The sequence below is a fragment of the Vulpes vulpes genome, chromosome 2 (assembly GCF_048418805.1).
Source record: "Vulpes vulpes isolate BD-2025 chromosome 2, VulVul3, whole genome shotgun sequence".
Taxonomy (NCBI): Eukaryota; Metazoa; Chordata; class Mammalia; order Carnivora; family Canidae; genus Vulpes; species Vulpes vulpes.
In genome coordinates this window covers 34,491,928-34,511,842 of record NC_132781.1, presented here as the reverse complement: position 1 = coordinate 34,511,842, position 19,915 = coordinate 34,491,928, and the positions used below count along the sequence as shown (strand labels likewise).

Genomic DNA, 19,915 nt, shown 5'->3' with positions numbered 1-19,915 from the left:
AATTCAGATATAAGCAAAGATTTAGTTTTTTTTTTTAAAGCTAAACTTTTTTTTTTAATTTTATTTATTTATTCACAGACACAGAGAGAGAGGGGCAGAGACACAGACAGAGGGAGAAGCAGGCTCCACGCAGGGAGCTCGATGTGGGACTTGATCCTGGGTCCCCAGGATCACACCCCAGGCTGCAGGCAGCGCCAAACCGCTGCGCCACTGGGGCTGCCCGCAAAGATTTAGTTTTAAGAAATGTTCTTCACAGCACTATTTATAGTACAAAAAGTTGCAAATAGAGGAACCAGTAAACAAGTTAGGCACACCCACACATATGCTTATAGCACAGCCACCAAAATACGTAAAGGTAGAGTAAAGGGGAAATGAGTTTAATGGAAAGGGTAGGCTACCAAAATAGTATAATCTCAAAAAATTGAGTAAAAGAATCTAGGTGTGCAATAGAATTAAGGATGACCTAATTTTTATGTTTATTTTCCCTTATAATTAAGAAATTAAATACAACCGTATTTTCTCATTTACTGTTTCTAATATTGGGCCTCATCCAGTCAAGCATTTAATCTACTGCCCTCCTCTCACCCCCAATGGTAAGTTATTTTAAAGCAATGATAGATCTTACAATTGAAGGCATCCTAGAATCAAAGTTATATGCAAAGCAGAATATCTTATGAAATTTAGATACGGCTGGGAAAATAAAAGTTCCCAAGAGGAAAGCATAAGGATCCTTAAGATAAAACATAGAAAGGTCAAATGGCTCAGAAGAGGAGATTGTACACTAAGAAGAATCTATTTTTTTCTCCACACATTTAAGAATGTCTTAAAGAACCAGTTCCTTTTTTTAAGATTTTATTTATTTATTCATGAGAGACACACAGTGAGGGAAAGACATAGGCAGAGGGAGAAGTAGGCTCCCTGTGGGGAACCTGATGTGGGGCTCGATCCAAGGACCCCAGAAAAATGACCTGAGCCAAAGGTGGGCAGATGCTCAACGTGAGCCACCCAGGAGTCCCAAAGAACCAGCTCTTTAGAATATAACCATTAATAAACTAAAAACCTGTTGCATCTATCTATAAGCCCTCTCAAATTATTTCTGGACAAAACAAGGGCACAATAAATTAAGTTATAGTAAAAGAATACTAAAGCTAACAAAAGTGGGAAAACAAAAAGCGAAAAAGAGATGAAGAGTAGTACAGAACTGAGAATTTCCTCATTTTAAATATATGTATCAGGGAGCCAACAGATTGTCAGAAGTTGATAGATCAACCAATTAACTGAAATTTAAGCACATCACTCAAGTTAAAAAGATAACCAAAAGAAAAACTGACAATATTATCACTAATAAAGCCAATTTTATCCTTCATGGTAAAGAATCAGGAGATACTGTCTAAAGTTGGTTAATCAAGGTCTAGGAGGTATAAGCATCTGTAATTATGGCAGTAACCACCAGAAGTAGTAAGCAAAAAAGTTAAAACACAAATGATAGAAAACTAAACCTGATTTCTTCTAGGGAATGGGACTAAAGCAATTAAACAGGAATCTTTCAGGCTTTCAAAATCCATAATATTCTGTACTGCTTAAATCATATTACTTTTAAATTTTTTAAAATTATAAGCTATTGGGTGCCTGTGTGGCTTAGTCAGTTAAGCATCTGCCATCGGCTCTAGTCATGATCTCTGGGTCCTGGGATCGAGCCCTGCATGGGGCCATTGGCTCAGCAGGGAGTCTGCTTCTCCCTCTCACTCTCCCTCTCCCTCAGTGCTCTCTCTCTCAAATAAATAAATCTTTAAAAAATTATGACTTCTATAATCAATGATTACTAGATCTTTCCCAACCCCAGTAGCCTTTCTTGCTTTAAAGCAAGACAAAACAAAAAATATCCTTTTGGAATAACTTGAAATTTACAGAAAAGTTGCAAAGGTATCATAGAGAGTTCCTATATACTCTTTACCCAGTTTCCCCTGAAGTTAAATATCTTACAACCATGCTTCATTTGTCAAATAAGTAACTAACACTGGTACATTAATTCCAGTCTTTATTTGGAATTCACTAAATTTTCCATTTAGCCATTTTTCTGTTTGAGGATCCAATTCAAGACACCACATTGCACTTAGCCAATGGTTATTTCCCCCAGCCTCACCTGAGACATAACTGATAAAGCCAAATAGTTTTAAATAGGAAATAAAATTAATTAAATTATTTACTAAATATATTAAGGTTGTTAATCATCTGACTGAAAGGCTAATCCTACTGGAACAACTATTGGTTGAGTAATTACAAAGCCTACAGACATTTGCTTTGGTATAAAAGTGAAATCTAAAAAAATCACCGAGAGACAAGATTTAACTAATAACTTTGAGAACTGTCCATTGAAAAGCAAACCATTGCTAATGCCCTTTCAAAATAAAGACAATTATTATTGCTCTTCAGCAGTAGTAAAGACTCTATAGTGTAAAACAGGAAAAAAAAGCATACCAAACACAAACCTAAACCCAAATGCGGGGATCCCTGGGTGGCTCAGCGGTTTAGCGCCTGCCTTTGGCCCAGGGTGCGATCCTGGAGTCCTGGGATCGAGCCCCACGTCAGGCTCCCTGCATGGAGCCCGCTTCTCCCTCTGCCTGTGTCTCTGCCTCTCTCTCTCTATCATGAATAAATAAATAAAATCTTTTAAAAAATTATCTTAAAAAAAAAAAAACTAAACCCTAAATGCTTAAAGCAAAACACGGACACACATTCAGAAGAACCCTTCATTAAACTTAGTATTATATTCAGATCTAAATGAACTATATATACTAAGCCACCAAGTGAAAGCAAGTATTATTCCTTTATTCAACAAGTATTTTATGGCTAAGCACACTGCTCTATACTAAACACACATTTAATTATAGTTAAGTGTTGGGCACCCCCGGTGGCGCAGCAGTTTAGCGCCGCCTGCAGCCCGGGGTCTGATCCTGGAGACCCAGGATCGAGTCCCCCGTCAGGCTCCCTGCATGGAGCCCGCTTCTCCCTCTGCCTGTGTCTCTGCCTCTCAGTCTCTCTCTCTCTCTGAATAAATAAATTAAAAAAAATACTTATTAAAAAAAATTATAGTTAAGTGTTATTAAAAACCAGGTACAGGATCTAGGAGAATGTCTTAACAAAAATAAACTTAAATTCTTAAGTGGAAAAGATCAAACTTGTTGGCATCTCAGCTCTTAACAAATAAACAGTATTGAGTTGACAGGTTAAAATAAACTAGAAAAAAAAAGAATGAATCAAACTTGGGTAACAACATAAAAGTTTACTCTTATGTCTCATGATACATTATATCAGCCTAACCCCAATACCTATTTCTTCTCCAATTTCATCTCTTACTAATCTTCCTTTAATACTTTCCCTTCTCAACTGGCCTCTCTGCAGCTCCTTAAACACAGGCCTTTGTACCTACTGTTACTCAATCTGAGACATTCCTTGTATCTACATTAACCTTCATTAGGTTTTTGTTCAGATACCATGTGGGTGCAATTTTCATCAATTATCCTACTGTAAATTGTCCCTTAATTCCTCTTCAGGGGTAGGTTTCATTTGGCTAAATAATCACAATCTAAAATATTACACAGTTCACTTTTTTCTTATAATCGCCCTAGGATGTAAGCTAGGTGGAGGAATCGGTCTCCTTTGTCAATGTCCGCTTTTAAAATAGGTCCTTGACACATAGTATGTACACACTAAATACTGTAAGATATAGTCTATATCTAAGTAACTTATTTCTAATCAAACACTGCTTTTCTTATCAAGTCTGTATCTATAAAGTGGTCCAAAGCTAGGAAAATTAGTCATCCTCAACTTCATCTTCCTAAACTCCCTATCATCCACTAATCCATCACCAATTCCTACTAATTCTAGTTTTTAAATATCCATGATTTGTCATTTATCTTTTTAAGGTCTGAATAACTATTAAAATCCCTAGTTTATCTTTCTTTTCACTGCTGCCAGCACTCTTTCTAAAAATTAATCCTGATCATCTAACTGGCAGGCTCAAAATCAACAGTTGCCCAACGCCATAAAGACTAAATGAAAAAACCAAAACAACTTAGTACAGCACTTTAGACCCTTCATTATTTGATCCTTGCCTAACTCTCCAGGGAGAGGTACTTAATCCACCAAGAACTCCAACTTTGTTTAACTAAAATTCCTCCCCACTATCTTAATCATTCAATACTTCTTTATTTTTTTAAAGACTTATTTATTTTAGAGAGAGAAAGAGCATGTATGTATAAGCAAGTGTAGGAGGGACAAAAGGAGAGAGAGAAATCTTTCAAGCCCACTCACCACTGAGAAGCCCTTCACTGGGCTTGATCTCAGGACCCATGAGATCATGACCTGAGCCAAAACCAAGAGTTGGACGCTTGACTGAGCCACCCAGGTACCCCACTTCAACATTCCTTTAAACAGCATCTCTGTGCTCCCCTAATATTCTGTGCTTATCATAATATTTATAACACTATTATTTATTTAACTAAATGAACTCCCTGCCAAGTTGTAAATTCTTTGTTAAAAAGAATTACAACTAGGGGAAGCCCAGATGGCTCAGCAGTTTAGTGCCGCCTTCAGCCCAGGGCATGATCCTGGAGTCCTGGGATCGGGTCCCAAATCGGGCTCCCTGCATGGAGCCTACTTCTCCCTCTACCTGTGTCTCTGCCTTTCTCTCTGTGTCTCTCATGAATAAATAAATAAATCTTAAAAAAAAAAAAAATTTTTTTTTAAAAAAAGGCAAAAGAATTACAACTTTAATATTGGTAGAAAATTGAGTTATTGGCCCCAATTCTTCACCCCCTTCTCTCTCATTTCTTTAATCATGGTAGAAAACACAACATAAAGTTTACCATCTTAATAGTTTTTTTTTTTAAATTTTTATTTATTTATGATAGTCACACATACAGAGAGAGGCAGAGACACAGGCAGAGGGAGAAGCAGGCTCCACGCACCGGGAGCCCGATGTGGGATTCGATCCCGGGTCTCCAGGATCGCGCCCTGGGCCAAAGACAGGTGCTAAACCGCTGTGCCACCCAGGGATCCCTCTTAATAGTTTTTTAAAAATTTGTGAGAGAGAATGAGAGAGAGCAAGCACAAGCAGGGGGGAGGGGTAGACCCAGGTACCCACCATCTTAATCATTTTTAATTGTACTGTTAAGTATATTCACATCATTTTGAAGCAGATCACCAGAACCTTTTCATCTTGCAAATCTGAAATTACATCCATTAAACAATTCCCTCTTTCTACCTCTTTCAAGCCCTGGCAACCACCAGTTCCTGTTTCTATGAATTTGAGTACTTTAGATCTACTTCATGCAAGCAGAATCATACAGTTTGTGTTTTTGTGACTGGCTTTTCTCATTTAGCATAATGTCCTTAACCATTCATCAATAGACATTTGGGTTGTTTCCACCTCTTGGCTATTGGGAATAGTGCTGCTATGAATATGGGTAAGCCAATCTCCTCAACATTCTGCTTTCCTGTAGTCAAGAGAGTATGGTACCAGCAAAAAAACAGACACACAATATATCAACGGAACAGAACAGAAAACCCAGAATCGGACCTACAACTAGAGTCAACTAATCTTCAACAAAGCAGGAAAGAATATCCAACGAAAAACAGACAATCTCTTCAACAAATGGTGTTGGAAAACTGGACAGCAACATGCAGAATTAAACTGGACCACTTTCTTACACCATATACAAAAATAAATTCAAAATGGGTTAAAGACCTAAATGTGAGACAGGAAACCATCAAAATCCTAGAGAACACAAGGAACAACCTCTCTAACATCAACTATGGCAACTTTTTACTAGACATACCTCCCCAAAGGCAAGGGAAATAAAAGCAAAAATAAACTACTGGGATTTCATCAAGATAAAAGGCTTTTGAAAAGGAAAAAAATTTTTGAGAGAGAGAGAGAATCCTTAAGCAGACTCCTTCTAAGTGCAGTGCCCGACTGAGGGCTCCATCCCAGGACTCTGAGATCATGATGTGAGTCGAAATCAAGAGTCAGTTGGTTGCTTAATCCTCTGAGCTATGAAGGCATCCCAAGATAAAAGCTTCTGCACAATTAAAGAAACGATCAACAAAACTTCAGAATGCAAGAAGATATCTGCATATGACATATCTGATAAAAGGTTAATATAATATCCAAAATCTATAAAGAACTAATCAAACTCAACACCCAAAAAAATAAATAATCCAGTTAAATGAGCAGAACACATGAACAGACTTTTTTTTTCCAAAGAAAACATTCAGATGGCTTAGAGACACATGAAAAGATGCTCAACATCACTCATTATCAGGGAAACAGGAGTCAAAATTACAATGAGATGCTACCTCAAACTAGTCAGAATAGCTAAAATCAACAACAAAGGAAACAAGTGTTGGTGAGGATGCAGAGAAAGGGGAAATTTCTTTTACACTATTGGTAGGAATGCAAACTGGTGCAGACACTCTGGAAAACAATATGGAGGTTTCTCAAAAAGTCAAAAATAGAATTATACTATGACCCAGCAATTACACTCCTAGGTATTTAGCCAAAGGATACAAAATTACTGATTTGAAGGGATACATGCACCCTGATATTTACACAGCAACATAATCAACAACAGCCAAATAATGGAGCCCAAATATCTAGACTGTGAATGGATAAAGAAGTTGTAGTATACATATACAATGGAACATTACCTAGTCATAAAACAGAATGAAATCTTGCCCTTTGCAACGACATGGATGGAGCCCGAGTAGATGATGCTAAGTGAAATAAGTCAGAGAAAGACAAATACCATGATTTCACTCATATGGGGAATTTAAGAAACAAAACAGCTGAATGGGGGTAGGAGAGAGAGGCTAACCATAAGAGACCCTTAACTATAGAGAACAAACTGAAGGTTGCTGGAGGGGAGGTGGGCAAGGGGATGGGCTAAATGGGTGATGGGTATTAAGGAGGACACTGTGATGAACACTAGGTATTACATGTAAGCAGTGCATCCGTAATTTATACTTCTGAAACTAGTATTACACTATATGTAACTAAAAACTCAAAAAAAAAAAAAAAAAAAAGATCCTGCTTTTAATTCTCTTAGAAGGAGGACTGCTGGATCATACAGTAGTCCTAGTCTTAACTTTTTGAAGAACTCCATAATGTTTTCCATAGAGGTTGTACTATTTTACAATCCCACCAATAGTGATAAAGGGTTACAATTTCTCTATCACTAACACTTGCTAGTTTTTGTTTTTTTTTTTTTTTTTGATACTAACAAATGTGAGGTGGTATCTCATTGTGATTTTGACTTGCATTTCTCTGATTGGTGATGTTGACCATCTTTTTATATGCTATTGGTCATCCCTATATCTTTGAAGAAATCTTTTCAAGTCTTTTGCCCAGTTTTAAATTGGGTTACTGGACTTTTTATTGTTGGGTTGTAGTTCTTTACACATGCTGGGTATTCACCTTTATCAGATATATAATTTGCAAACATTTTTTCCCATTCTATAAATTGCTTTTTCACTAATAATGTCCTGTGTTGCACAAAGGTATTTGATATAGTTCTATTTGTTCATTTTTGCTTTTGTTGCCTATGCTTTTGGTGTCATAATCAAGAAATCACTACCAAATCTAACATCATAAAGCTTTTCCTCTATGTGTTGTCTTCTAGGAGATTTATTGTTTTGGATTTTACATTCAGGTTTTTAGTCCAGTTTAATTTTTGTATATACTACAAGATATAAAGGCCAGCTTCATTCTTTTACACATGGATACGAAGTTTTCAAACATCATTTGCTGAATCATCATCTTTTCCTGAGTAGTCCTGGCCCCCCTGTATGTATGTATTGAAACAATGTTTGATGAGTTTATTTATAGACTTTCCTAAACTCCATCGGTTTACATATCTGTAGTCTAGCATCACAGTGATTACTGTAGCTTTGTAATTATGTTTTGCTCACCCTCTCTTTATTCAGGATCTTTGGTGTGACATTGTAGTTCCTCCCATTAGAGGTGAAATATACTTCCCCAACCTTCACTCAGGCTTGCTTTGTGACTTGCTTTGGCCAATCAGAAGCTTAAAACATGCTTATGCAATCTGGTTTGTTCTCCAGTGCTTCCTTCATTGCCATGAAAACCATATGAAATATAACTTTACCCAACCTAGTTTATGGTGGGACTAGACTGGCTAACCCCAGCTGACCAGCAGATACATTAATGAGAATACAGAACTGCTACTGTGTTAAGCCTCCATGTTTGGGAGTGCTTTGTTATACAACAGTGACCAATACAGAAGTTGGCACAAAAAATTGAAGTGCTACCATGACAAAAATCTAAATATGTGGCATTGGCTTTGGGACCAGATGACTGAAAGCAGAAAACATAAGACACTGAAAAGTGATAAGAAAATTATTATTGGGGGCTGAAAAAAGGGTGACTTGTTATGTACTAGAGATATACACCATAGAACTGCTGTTGCCTGAAATAATCTAGAAGGCAGAAAATGTGCCTAATGAATTTATAAAGCTGGAAAAAAACGGATCAAAGTCAAAATGTAATTTGACTGTTACTAGCTATACTTGATAAGGTACCAAAAGAAAGATGAACTTGGAAAAAAACCCTGATGGTTTATAAACATAATTGAGAGAGAATACAGGTAGCCCAGAAACCGTAGGCTAGAAAATAAAACTACTTCTCAACAAAGTGATGGTATGACCTATATGTAACACAGCTTCAAGGAAAATATCAAATCAAGAGTATGATTCTAATACCTTTTGTTAAAAATACATGATTCTTGATACCAGCTGAAACATTAGGATTTTCAAAAATTATTCCTAAGCCTCCACACATTTTTCTAAAATAAGATATCTAAAATAAACAAGTGTATATGCAGTAATTTTGTTACTATATGTAGGAATGCATATGTAGTCATATTTGTACTTTTCTTTCTTTGAAGGTCTTCTTTTCTGACACAGTTCTTCTATAATTGTTAAGGTTGAGTAGTAAAGCATATAAATATATAATTCCTAAATAGTGCTTTTGTCTTAGCAAACCACTAATGTTTCATTTCTGAGAAGGATATGCCCATTTTATTTATTGACATAAAACAGGCAGAAATCAATTTTCAAAGCTTTTCTCTAACAAAAAAAAAAAAAAAAGGAGAATTTAAAAGCAAGATAAAATGCTAAAAAAAGTTAAGAAAAATTTATATTCAACCAGCTAGAGTAACTATATGTTTTTTACCATTACAAAGACTTTTAAGCTTTCTCAGGAAACTTTAAAAGACAAATATTTCTCAATAAAAGGAACAAATTTAAAGAGTTTAAAGAGGAATGACTAAAAATACTTTTGTCAAAAGTATTTCAAAAAAATTTTTTTTTCTTTACCTGACAGAGAGAGAGAGCACAAACAGGGAGCAGGAGAGGGAGAGAGAGATGCAGGCTCCCCTCCGGGCAGGGAGCCCAATGTAGGACTCAATCCCAGGACCCTGGGATCACAACCAGAGCCAAAGGCAGATGCTTTACCAACCGAGCCATCCAGGCACCCTGAAAATCTCTATTAAAGAAGTGACTCCACCAAGACTAATCCATTACATAAAGAAATTGTAACATGATTAGTTTTAGGAATCAAGTAAATATTCTATAAAAATGATTGAGTGCTGTGTGCTTATTCAGGAACTGAAAAGCAGATTTTAAAATCTGAATTGCAAATATTATCAAGAACATTTACAAGTACAGGCAACAAACTAAAACAATCTCAGGTTCTTTATCTTTAGAAAAGAGTAGAAAACTTGAATTTTATATCCTCTATTTACTGTTTTTTAATCAGTGAAGTATAGTTCTTAAAAATATAGTTTCCAACTGTTTCATTTCATATGTAGAATATTAAATGAGATTAAAAAAGGATACTCAAGATGAATTTTTGCCATGACATAAAAAGCAAATAATGTGACTAAAAATCTTCCTAAAAAGAGTACCATAATCTGAAAAAAAAAAAATTGTTTAAGTACATTATTTATAGTCTATTAAATATTTAGGAAAATAAATGCAATCTGGTATATACGAAAACCATGGCCCTTAAAATAAAGGCCCAATAATGTCCTTTCCATATGCCCAATGAGTACCTGACCATCTAAACTTTTAAATCATAAAAATTCTTGGGATCCCTGGTTGGCTCAGTGGTTAGTACCTGCCTTCAGCCCAGGGCATGATCCTGGAGTCCTGGGATCGAGTCCCACGTCAGGTTCCCTACATGGAGCCTGCTTCTCCTCTGCCTGTGTCTCTGCCTCTCTCTGGGTCTCTCATGAATAAATAAATAAAATCTTAAAAAAAAAAAAAAGACAAATTCAGCTGGTGTAAAGTGAAAAATTATATATAAAAGTTAGTATGTATACTGTTTTTGGAGAGGGCCCATCTAATTTATTTTTAGCACTTCTGTTAGGTAGGTACAGAAAGATATCCCATTTTGCTATTTGGGAATTCAAAGCACAAAGAAGTTAAAGGCCTTATCTCAAATCATAACACTAAAGCGAATGTTGACTCGAAACCCTAGTCATCCTGGGGCCTCTGGGTGGCTCAGCTGGTTAAGGGTATGACTTTTGATTTTCAGCTCAGGTCATGATCTCAGGGCCTGAGGTCCCCATCTTAGGCTCCATGGAGCCTGCTTAAGATTCTCTCTTCCTCTCCCTGTGCCCTCAAAGCCTTGCTTGTCTGTTCTCACTCTCTCAAAAACAGAAAAACAAAACAAAACAAAAAACCTTGTCATCCTAACCAAAATGCACAAAGGACTTAAAACATTTCTCCAAAAATATACAAAGGCCATCAAGCATGTGAATAGGTGCTCAACACCACTAATCATTAAGGAAACACAAATCAAAACTATGATATACCATTTCAACCCATAGGATGGTTATTATTAAACAAAACATTTTAGAAAAGTGTTGGTGAGGATGTGAAAAAATTGGAATCTTCCTAGTGGAAATGGAAAATGGTATAGCTATGATGAAAAAGTATGGCAATTCCTTAAAAAAAGAGAAAAAAAATCAAACACAGAATTACTATATGATCCAGCAATTCCGCTTCTAAGTGTATTCTCCAAAGAACTAAAAGCAGAGGGGACACCTGGGTGGCTCAGCGGTTGAGCACCTGCCTTTGGCTCAGGGTATGATCCCAGGGTCCAGGACTGGGTCCCACCATTGGGCTCCTTTCAGGGAGCCTGCTTCTCCCTCTGCCTATGTCTCTATCTCTTCTTTCTGTGTCTCTCATGAATAAATAAAATCTTTTTAAAAAACAAAAACAAAAACTAAAAGCAGGGATCTGAACAGATATTCACACACCAATATGCAGAGTGGCATTATTCACAACAGACAAAAAGTGGAAAAACGCAGTTGTCCACTGACAGATGATGTGGTATAAAAATAAAACAGATTATTTAGCCTGAAAAAGAAATGAAATTGTGGGGCGCCTGGGTGGCTTAAGTGTTTGGGTGTCCAACTCTTGATTTCGGCTTGGTTCATGATCGTGGGGTTGTCAGATCAAGCCCTACATCAGGCTCTGTCCCAGGGCTCCATGCTGGGCATGCAGCCTGCTTGGAATTCTCTCTTCCTCTCCCTCTGCCCCCACCCCCCAAAAAAAGAAAAAATAAATGAAATTGTGGTGCATACTACAAAGATGAGAACCTGAGGACATTATGCTACTAAATGAAATAAGCCAGACACAAGAAGACAAATACTGTATTACTCCACTTATATAAGGTGACTAAAACAGACAAATTCATAGAGACACAAGGAAGAATGGTGGTTATCAGTGGCTGAGAGGAGAAAATGAGTTATTTAATGTGTAGATTTTCAATTTGGGATGATGAAAAAAGGTTCTGTATATAGTGGTGATAGTTGGCACAACAAGGTGAATATACTTAATGCCATGGAACTATACACTGAAAATGGTGTATTAATTCCATTAGTCAATGGTTTCCAAATCTGCTTTTTATAACAATCATCTGGAGATCTTTTTAAAATTCCAAAGCCCAGGCCATACTCCCAAGTTAAAACATAGGCATCAATATTTTTTTAATCTCTTAAGGCTATTCCACATCCAAACAAGTTTCACTACTGCATTAATCTATATTTCTGTAATTCTCATAAGACACTTTTAATGTCTTAAATGAATAGGTATAACTTCAACATTAGGTATTCCGAACATACCTCCATGAACCAGAGACCTTTATTAAAATACAGAAGATAACACCTTATCCGTGAATTTTGGATATATTTCTGCCCACTTAGTGAATACATTACTTACACTATATAATAAAGAATAAAGAGCAATGATATTCTGGTTTACAGCTTCAAGTAACTATGCCCAGCTGGGCAAATAGTGGGTACCTTGACAGAAGGTGAAAGTTTCCTCAATCTTTGAGATTCTAGGGCACATTCAAAATTTAGCATACAGGGTGCCTTGGGTGTCTCAGTTGGTTGAGTGAGCGACTCTTGGTATCAGCTCAGGTCGTGGTCTCAGAGTCATGGGCTCAAGCCCCATACTGGGCTCCTCATGCTTGGTGCATAGGCTGCTTAAGATTATCTTCCCCTCCACCTGTGCCCTCCCCACTGCTTGCACACTTGCTCTCTCTCTAAAATAAGTGGATAAACAAAATCTTTTTTAAAAATTAGCATACAATTCCAAGAGGATTTGGAAGACCGTTAGAAAATATTTTTTACCACTAAAACACTCTACCAAACTCAGCTGGGCTTAAAGCCCTAGAACTGTGCTGTTAATTCAACAGCCAATATATACATGTGACTACTACTACATGTAGCCAGTCCAAATGGAGATGTACTCTAACTATAGAACACACATTAAACTTCAAAAACTTACATTAAAAAAGTAAAATATCTCATTAATATTCTTTGCAAAATTAAATACATTCTAAAACGATATTTTGGATATACTAAATTAAATATACTACTCTCACCTGGGTTTTTACCTTTTTTAATGTGCCTACTATAAGATTTAACATTACACAGGTGACTCACATTGTATTTCTATTGGACACTGCTACCTTAGAAGGCAGGAAGAAAAAGAGTCCTTAGAAAACATAATAATGATAGCTCTTAGCTTCCCTAGAAGTTCAAGTTTTCAGAGGTACTGAGGGACCCAACCAAAGGACATACTAAAGCTATAAAAAATGGCTAGTAATGTATCTCCCACAGGAAACTTAAATTTGCATTGCTCACATTTAATTAATAGAGATAAAAAGACTATATAAAAGCTACAAGTGCAGTGGAAGATAATAGTTTTATGGGTGAAATTTAAAGTATATTCTTTCTTCTATTGCCTTAAAAACAAAAACAACCTAGACCAACTTCTTTAGTAAAAGCTCCTAACGTATTACCTTAATTATTAAGCGTAAAGGCTCTCGTGTAAATAACACCATCCAAAGGAACTTTCTGCAATGATGGAAATACTCTATATACCTACATTACCCAATAAAATAGCCTCTAGTCATAGGAGTCCTTGAAATGTGGCCAGTGAAACTGAGAAACTGATTTGCAATTTTATGTTTTCAAGTAACTGCAATTTAAATAGCCACAAGTGGCTAGTGGCTACCATCCTGAACAGCACAGTTTCAAAACATCTTTAGAAGAGGGAAAAAAAAAAAAAAAAAAAAAAGATGAAATTTCCTTATTTTGCCCTAATATTCTAGTTACAATTAACCTATAAGTACTTAGGGATATACTCTTCTTTCTGTGAACTTTGCCTGCTTCATCCTACAAAACCAAAACCTCTTTCTGTGGCCCAGGGTTTTTGCTAATATTTAAATCTTAATTCCAGAACCCAAAATAAGGGCCTAGAACATACAGACCTAGAGGTGCCTGGGTAGCTTAGTCAGGTAAGCATCCAACTCCTGATTCTGGCTCAGGTCATGAGCCCAAGGTCATGGGATCAAGCCCTTCGTCAGGTTCCACATTCAGTACAGTCTGCTTGAGATTCTCTCTCTTGCCTTCTCCTTCCACTCACGCACATACACAGACTCTCTCAAATAAGTAAAATCTAAATAAATAAATAAAACCTTAAAAATAAAAAGATGTACAGAACCAGACATTTAAACCAATCTCCTTTATATTACACAAAGATTTATTCTATCCAGTGTATTATATATATATGTGCTGATTATATACACATATATATACACGATATATAGATCTCCTATACTGGCTTTTAAAATTGAAGTTAAATAGTAGAGTAAAAATCTCAAAGCAGATTTACCAAGTGAACAATATATTTTTCCCATAGAAATTATATGGCTATACCTGTAGTTGAGGGAACAGAGTAAAATTATATACTAATTCTCTCCTATACAATCTCAACTGCCACTTAATTAGCAAACCTCCTATACATACTGTAAGATACTAGACTAGCAGTCTTAAGAAAAATCCTTACCAATATCTTTCTACTCTGTATACCGTCCTACAAGCATTTAAAACTCTTAGTAAATATACAAACTTAACTGGCCACTCAGCTAACCACTAACCAAGCACAAAATTAGGTTCTTATTCAAAATACTCTTATTCTAATGCACACGCAAACATCACAAATTTGTAATGTCTTTTTACTAAGAGCCTATTTAAAACCTAGAGTAAGGCATTGGCACTTATACCCATTTGCCTGTGGTTTCACTAGCAAACACATCGACTGTCATCTGATCTAGTTTCCTACACTGTAGGAAAACACCTAAACTGTGAAGACAAAACACTGGTCATTCTTTTAATACCTGAAGATGGTAGATTTAAAAGTAGACCTTTTAAATTTGTGTTAATTACCCTAGTAACTTCTTAAATTTCTGTAATTACCTATAGAATTGAGGAGTTCTTTACAGCTAGCCTAGCTATACCACTAGATTTAATTCCATTTCCTCTCTTTCCGTCCCTGAAGATTATTACACTTAATCAGACAGTTAATGACATTGAAGAACAGATTACTAGAAGTTGAGAATCTATATTTAAGGGGAATAAAGGGAGGAAGAATAAAGAAAAAGTCTGGAATACTGTTTTCTCCTTTGTTCAAATCAAACCAGTTTCATAGTACCAATTTCCTTGACAATTATGTTAATTTTTAAAAGATTTTATATTTAGAGAAAGAGAGCATGAGAGAAAGCACATGAATGGGGAAAGAGGCAGAGGGAGAGAGAATCTCAGCAGATTCCCTGCTGAGCATGGTGCCGTACACAGCTGACCTCACGATCTGAGTTGAAATCCTGCGTTGGACACTTAACCAACTGAGCCATCCAGGCACCCCAAGAACTTGTATAAACATTCTTAAAAAGAATTAACACAATTGTCTGAGGCACCTGGGTGACTCAGTCAATTGAGAGTCCAACTCTTAATTCGACTCAGATCATAATTTCAAAAAAAAAAAAGATCATAATTTCAGGGTCATGAGATGGAGCCCTGTGTCAGGCTCCACACTGGGTGCAGAATCTGCTTAAGATTCTCTCTCTCCATCCCCTGAACCCCGCTTGCTCTGTAATATTCTTACAATTAAAATTTTTTAAATGCTTATATAAATTCAACAAATAGGGAATTGAGTGATAAAAATAGTATACATGATGCTTAATGGTTTAGTTTCATAGTAAGCTAGAAATGCAATTTATAATCCAATATTTATCTACCTTCCTAATATTCCATTAAATTTAATGGAAAAATAAGTACTCCCAAATCATAAAAGCAGTTGAGACTTATCTGCTTGATTTTTCTACCAGCTTTTCTATTTAAAAGGGAGGGGAGATAGCAGTGAAGTTCCTATGAAAAATGATTTGGGGAACAGCACTTATCCTTCCTGGATAAAATCAGTTCTGTACCACGACTAGAGTAACTCAAAAGAGCATATATTATTTCTGCTACTACTCCATTAATAAAACACAATTTGAATTTAGTTCCCCTTCTAAATGGGTCAGCCCACAGAAAAACACTAGTGCTCAACTACATAATTAAATAACGAGTAGAATCTACGGGGTTCATGGAAATCTCCAATATGAAAAGTTGTATTTCCTATTAATAGCCCATTAAGAGAGCTTCTTTTATGAAGAGAAATAAAGATATATCCAGTATCTTACACTGCTCATTGAACACATTCATTTACCTCTACACCTCTTTGTGAAATACCTTCCACTAAAACAGTAAAAAGCAGGGGGAGCACAAAGAGAATGATAGAAGTGAAGGCAGCAGATAAAGTCTGGCTACAAAATTTGGGGAGCAAAAAAAAATTGGGGGAGCTTAACAAGCAAAGGCAAAACAGTAACTTAGTAGAGAAAGGCTAAAGGGAAGAAACCATGATGCAAACTGAATCAAACCCACACAATTCCAGAAAGGCACAGAAGTTGAAGACACTGGTAGATCTCTAAAGGTGGATACATAGTGTAAAACAAAAGAATGAAAGGTCAAATAAGTAAGTGAGACTTCTAGACCCACTTCTCTATACTATAGACAGGCTTCTTTACATTATTCCAGATCAGTAGAAAACTTAGAAGTTCACTTTGAATTGGAATGAAAAGAGAGGAACTCTGCACTTAAGGGATACCAGAGACAGCTGAAATGATGTATGTAAAAGAGAAATCAAGTGAAAATCCAAATACCATACAAGTATAGTATTTCCCCAATATAAATATACAGATAGCCTTCTTTATCCAGTAGGCTTCCTAAACATTCACAGCCAAGCTTATACTCGCTAGTCTGGAGACTGCAGGACTTCTCTGGGGAAAATAATTAACTCAAAGGGATGGAGGTGGGGAGGAATACATACAGATATGTAGTTGGGCAACAGGCACCCAATAAAATGGCCAATCACCATACCAAAGCCTGCAACTTCATAGCTACTTACATACAAACAATTTCCAGTTACCATTTTAGTGCCCAGAAGCCTCAGAGTTAGAAAAGAAGGTAATTCATACATTCTGGATCCCAAAATACTACCTCTCACTTATTCCCTTCCCAGAAAACTACTGGAGGATGGGCACTACCAAAATAGTGGGGGAAAAAAAAAAAAAAAAAAAAAAAAAGTGAACATGAGATCTAGGAAATAAGGGATCTAACCAAAAAAGGCAAAGGGAACAAGCCTATAAAACAACCAGTCCAAACTGGAACAGAAGAATGAAAGGCTCAAACAGAGATATTAATTAACAAGAGAGAAAAAAGAAACTAGTAGATTACACAAAATAATAAAGATTGGGGGGGCAAGATTTGTACTTCTGGTAGATACTCCAGGAGTCAATAACCAATAGGTATTTAGATGAGAGGTCAGCAAACTTCATCTGAAAAGAACCAGTGAGTAAATATTGTAGGCTAAATATTTTAGGCTTTGTGGGTCATCTGTCCTATTACATCTGTAGGATTCTGCTATAGTATGAAAGCAGGCATAAAATAATCTATAAGTGAATGAGCTTAACTGTGTTACAATAAAACTTTATTTATAAAAACAGGTGGCAGGCTATATTTACCCCGTGGAGTGGTAGTTTACCAACCCCAGACATGAATAATTAAATGAAAAAAGAGATAAATCATTAACACTGAAGAAAACAAAAAGATACAGAGGAAATGGGATATAATTCTAATATACTATATGGCTGGGCTACAAATAATATTTAAATAATCATAATATAAACTATATATATATATTTTTTTTTTTTTTTTTTTTAAACCAAGTCTTGTAATCTCACCAACAAGATAAAAAAGAAACAAAACAAGAAGAGTATATACAAGTGGCTGGTATGGAGGGAGAAGTGTAAAACAGCTAAACCATCAATACAAACTCAGTAAGTTAGGGGCACCTGGGTGGCTCAGTCAGTTAAGTGTCTGACTTGATTCTGGTTTGGGTCAGGATCTCAGGGTCATGGGATTGAAACTGTATTGGGCTCCACACGCTTGGCAGGGAGTGTGCTTAAGATTCTCTCTCCACCTCCCCCCGGGCACTCCTCTTGCTTGCACACTCTCTCTCTCTCTCTAATAAATAAAATCTTAGAGTCAACAGATTAATACTGAGTAAAATAACTGAAAACTCAAGAATAAGCATGTTATCTGCTTTTAATTTTTAAATAGGTATATTAAAAGAATTAAAAGGGAATGCCTCTGAAGAGCATATCTGGTATTTAGTACTTAGATCGCAGCTTTTTTTTTTTTTTTTTTTAAGATTTTACTTTTTTATTCATGAGACACACTGAGAGAGGCAGAGACATAGGCAGAGGGAGAAGCAGGCTCGCCTCAAGGAGCCCGATGTGGGACTCGATCCCAGCATTCCAGGATCACGCCCTGGGCCAAAGGCAGGCACCAAACCGCTCAGCCACCCAGGCATCCCAGGTCGCAGCTTTTCATCATTTTAGTCCTCAGTAATTTGCTTGACTTCTTAAAACTGTATTAATGTTTATGCTAAACATTACTGATTACCATCCTGATATTTATTTCCCCTTCTTCTAATTGTCTACCTAATGTCTCTTCTCCATTTCTTCTTACTAACAAGAAGATGACATGGCAGAAAACTCCTGGGAACCTGAGTCCTTGACATTATTGAACAGACAGAGCAGTACTGGACTCCTACCTCCAGACTCCTTGCTATAGAGAAAAATCAATTCCTATATAAGCCAAGTAGTTAGGTCTTGTCTTTTGCAACCAAATTCATCCCTAACTTGTACAATTTTTTTGTTGACGATAAAGGTTTATGTTCACTTTCAAAGAGGAAGAAAATGAAAGAGATTTGATTGTCCAGTCTTATCTACTCGTCCTTTCTACTAAAACTAAAAAGAGAAGTTTGAAAAGGTTCCAGGTGTACATTGAAAACAATGTGTACATAAGACATAAAAGATAGGTATGCCTGGGTGGCTCAGCTAGTTAAGTATCTGCCTTCAGTTCGGGTCAAGATCCCAGGGTCCTGAGATGGAGCCCCTCATGAGGCTCTGTGCTCAGTGGAGAATCTGCTTCTCCCTCTCTCTCTGCCCTTCCCACCTCTGCTTGTGTTCTTGCTCTCTTTATCTCAAATAAATAAAATCTTTTTTAAAAATACAGGAAAAAAAAAAAAAAAGAACGCATAAAAGCATCTCAACAAGGATACTACATAACCAAATGTTTACTTCATATCCTCAGATCTTTCAGGAAAAACTAAAAAAATTTTCCTTTTCTCTCACATCCTATCTTACGGTTTCATCCCTCTTGAAGCCTCACTAATTTAAACAGTGCTTGGAACCAAATCTTCTAAGAAAGTGTGCCTTAATCATATTTAAACTAAAAAGAACTGGGGCACCTGGGTGGCTCAGTCAGTTGAACATCCAACTCTTGATTTCAACTTGGATCACGATCTCTGGGTTGTGCAATCCAGCCCAGAGCTGGGCTCTGTACTAGGAGGGGCGTCTGCCTGGGATTCTCTCTCCTTCTTCTTCTGTCCCTCCCCCTTCTCATGCATTCTCTCTCTCCCTCTAAGTAAATAAAATCTAAAATAAAGAAATCACAGAGAACTGTAGCAGCCTAAAGCTTCTAACTGCACAGGAAGTTATCTTAAAGTCCTCTATCTGGGGATCCCTGGGTGGCGCAGCGGTTTAGCGCCTGCCTTTGGCCCAGGGCGTGATCCTGGAGACCCGGGATCAAATCCCACGTCGGGCTCCCGGTGCATGGAGCCTGCTTCTCCCTCTGCCTGTGTCTCTACCTCTCTCTCTCTCTGTGTGTGACTATCATAAAAAAAAAAGAAAAGTCTTCTATCTGTAACTCCTCTAAAAATGTGTCATACTGCTGGGGATTTACCCCAAAGATATGAATGCAATGAAACGCCAGAACACCTGCACCCCAATGTTTATAGCAGCAATGTCCACAATAGCCAAACTGTGGAAGGAACCTCGGTGTCCATCGAAAGATGAATGGATAAAGAAGAT

At 36.7% G+C, this 19,915-nt stretch overlaps 1 protein-coding gene across 2 annotated transcripts in view; it reads right to left on the bottom strand.

Moving 5' to 3' along the window:
* The window catches only part of MED13 (mediator complex subunit 13), a 103,687-nt gene that overhangs the window by 72,519 nt on the left and 11,253 nt on the right, over positions 1 to 19,915 (bottom strand). The gene's annotated exons all lie outside the window — the stretch shown is intronic.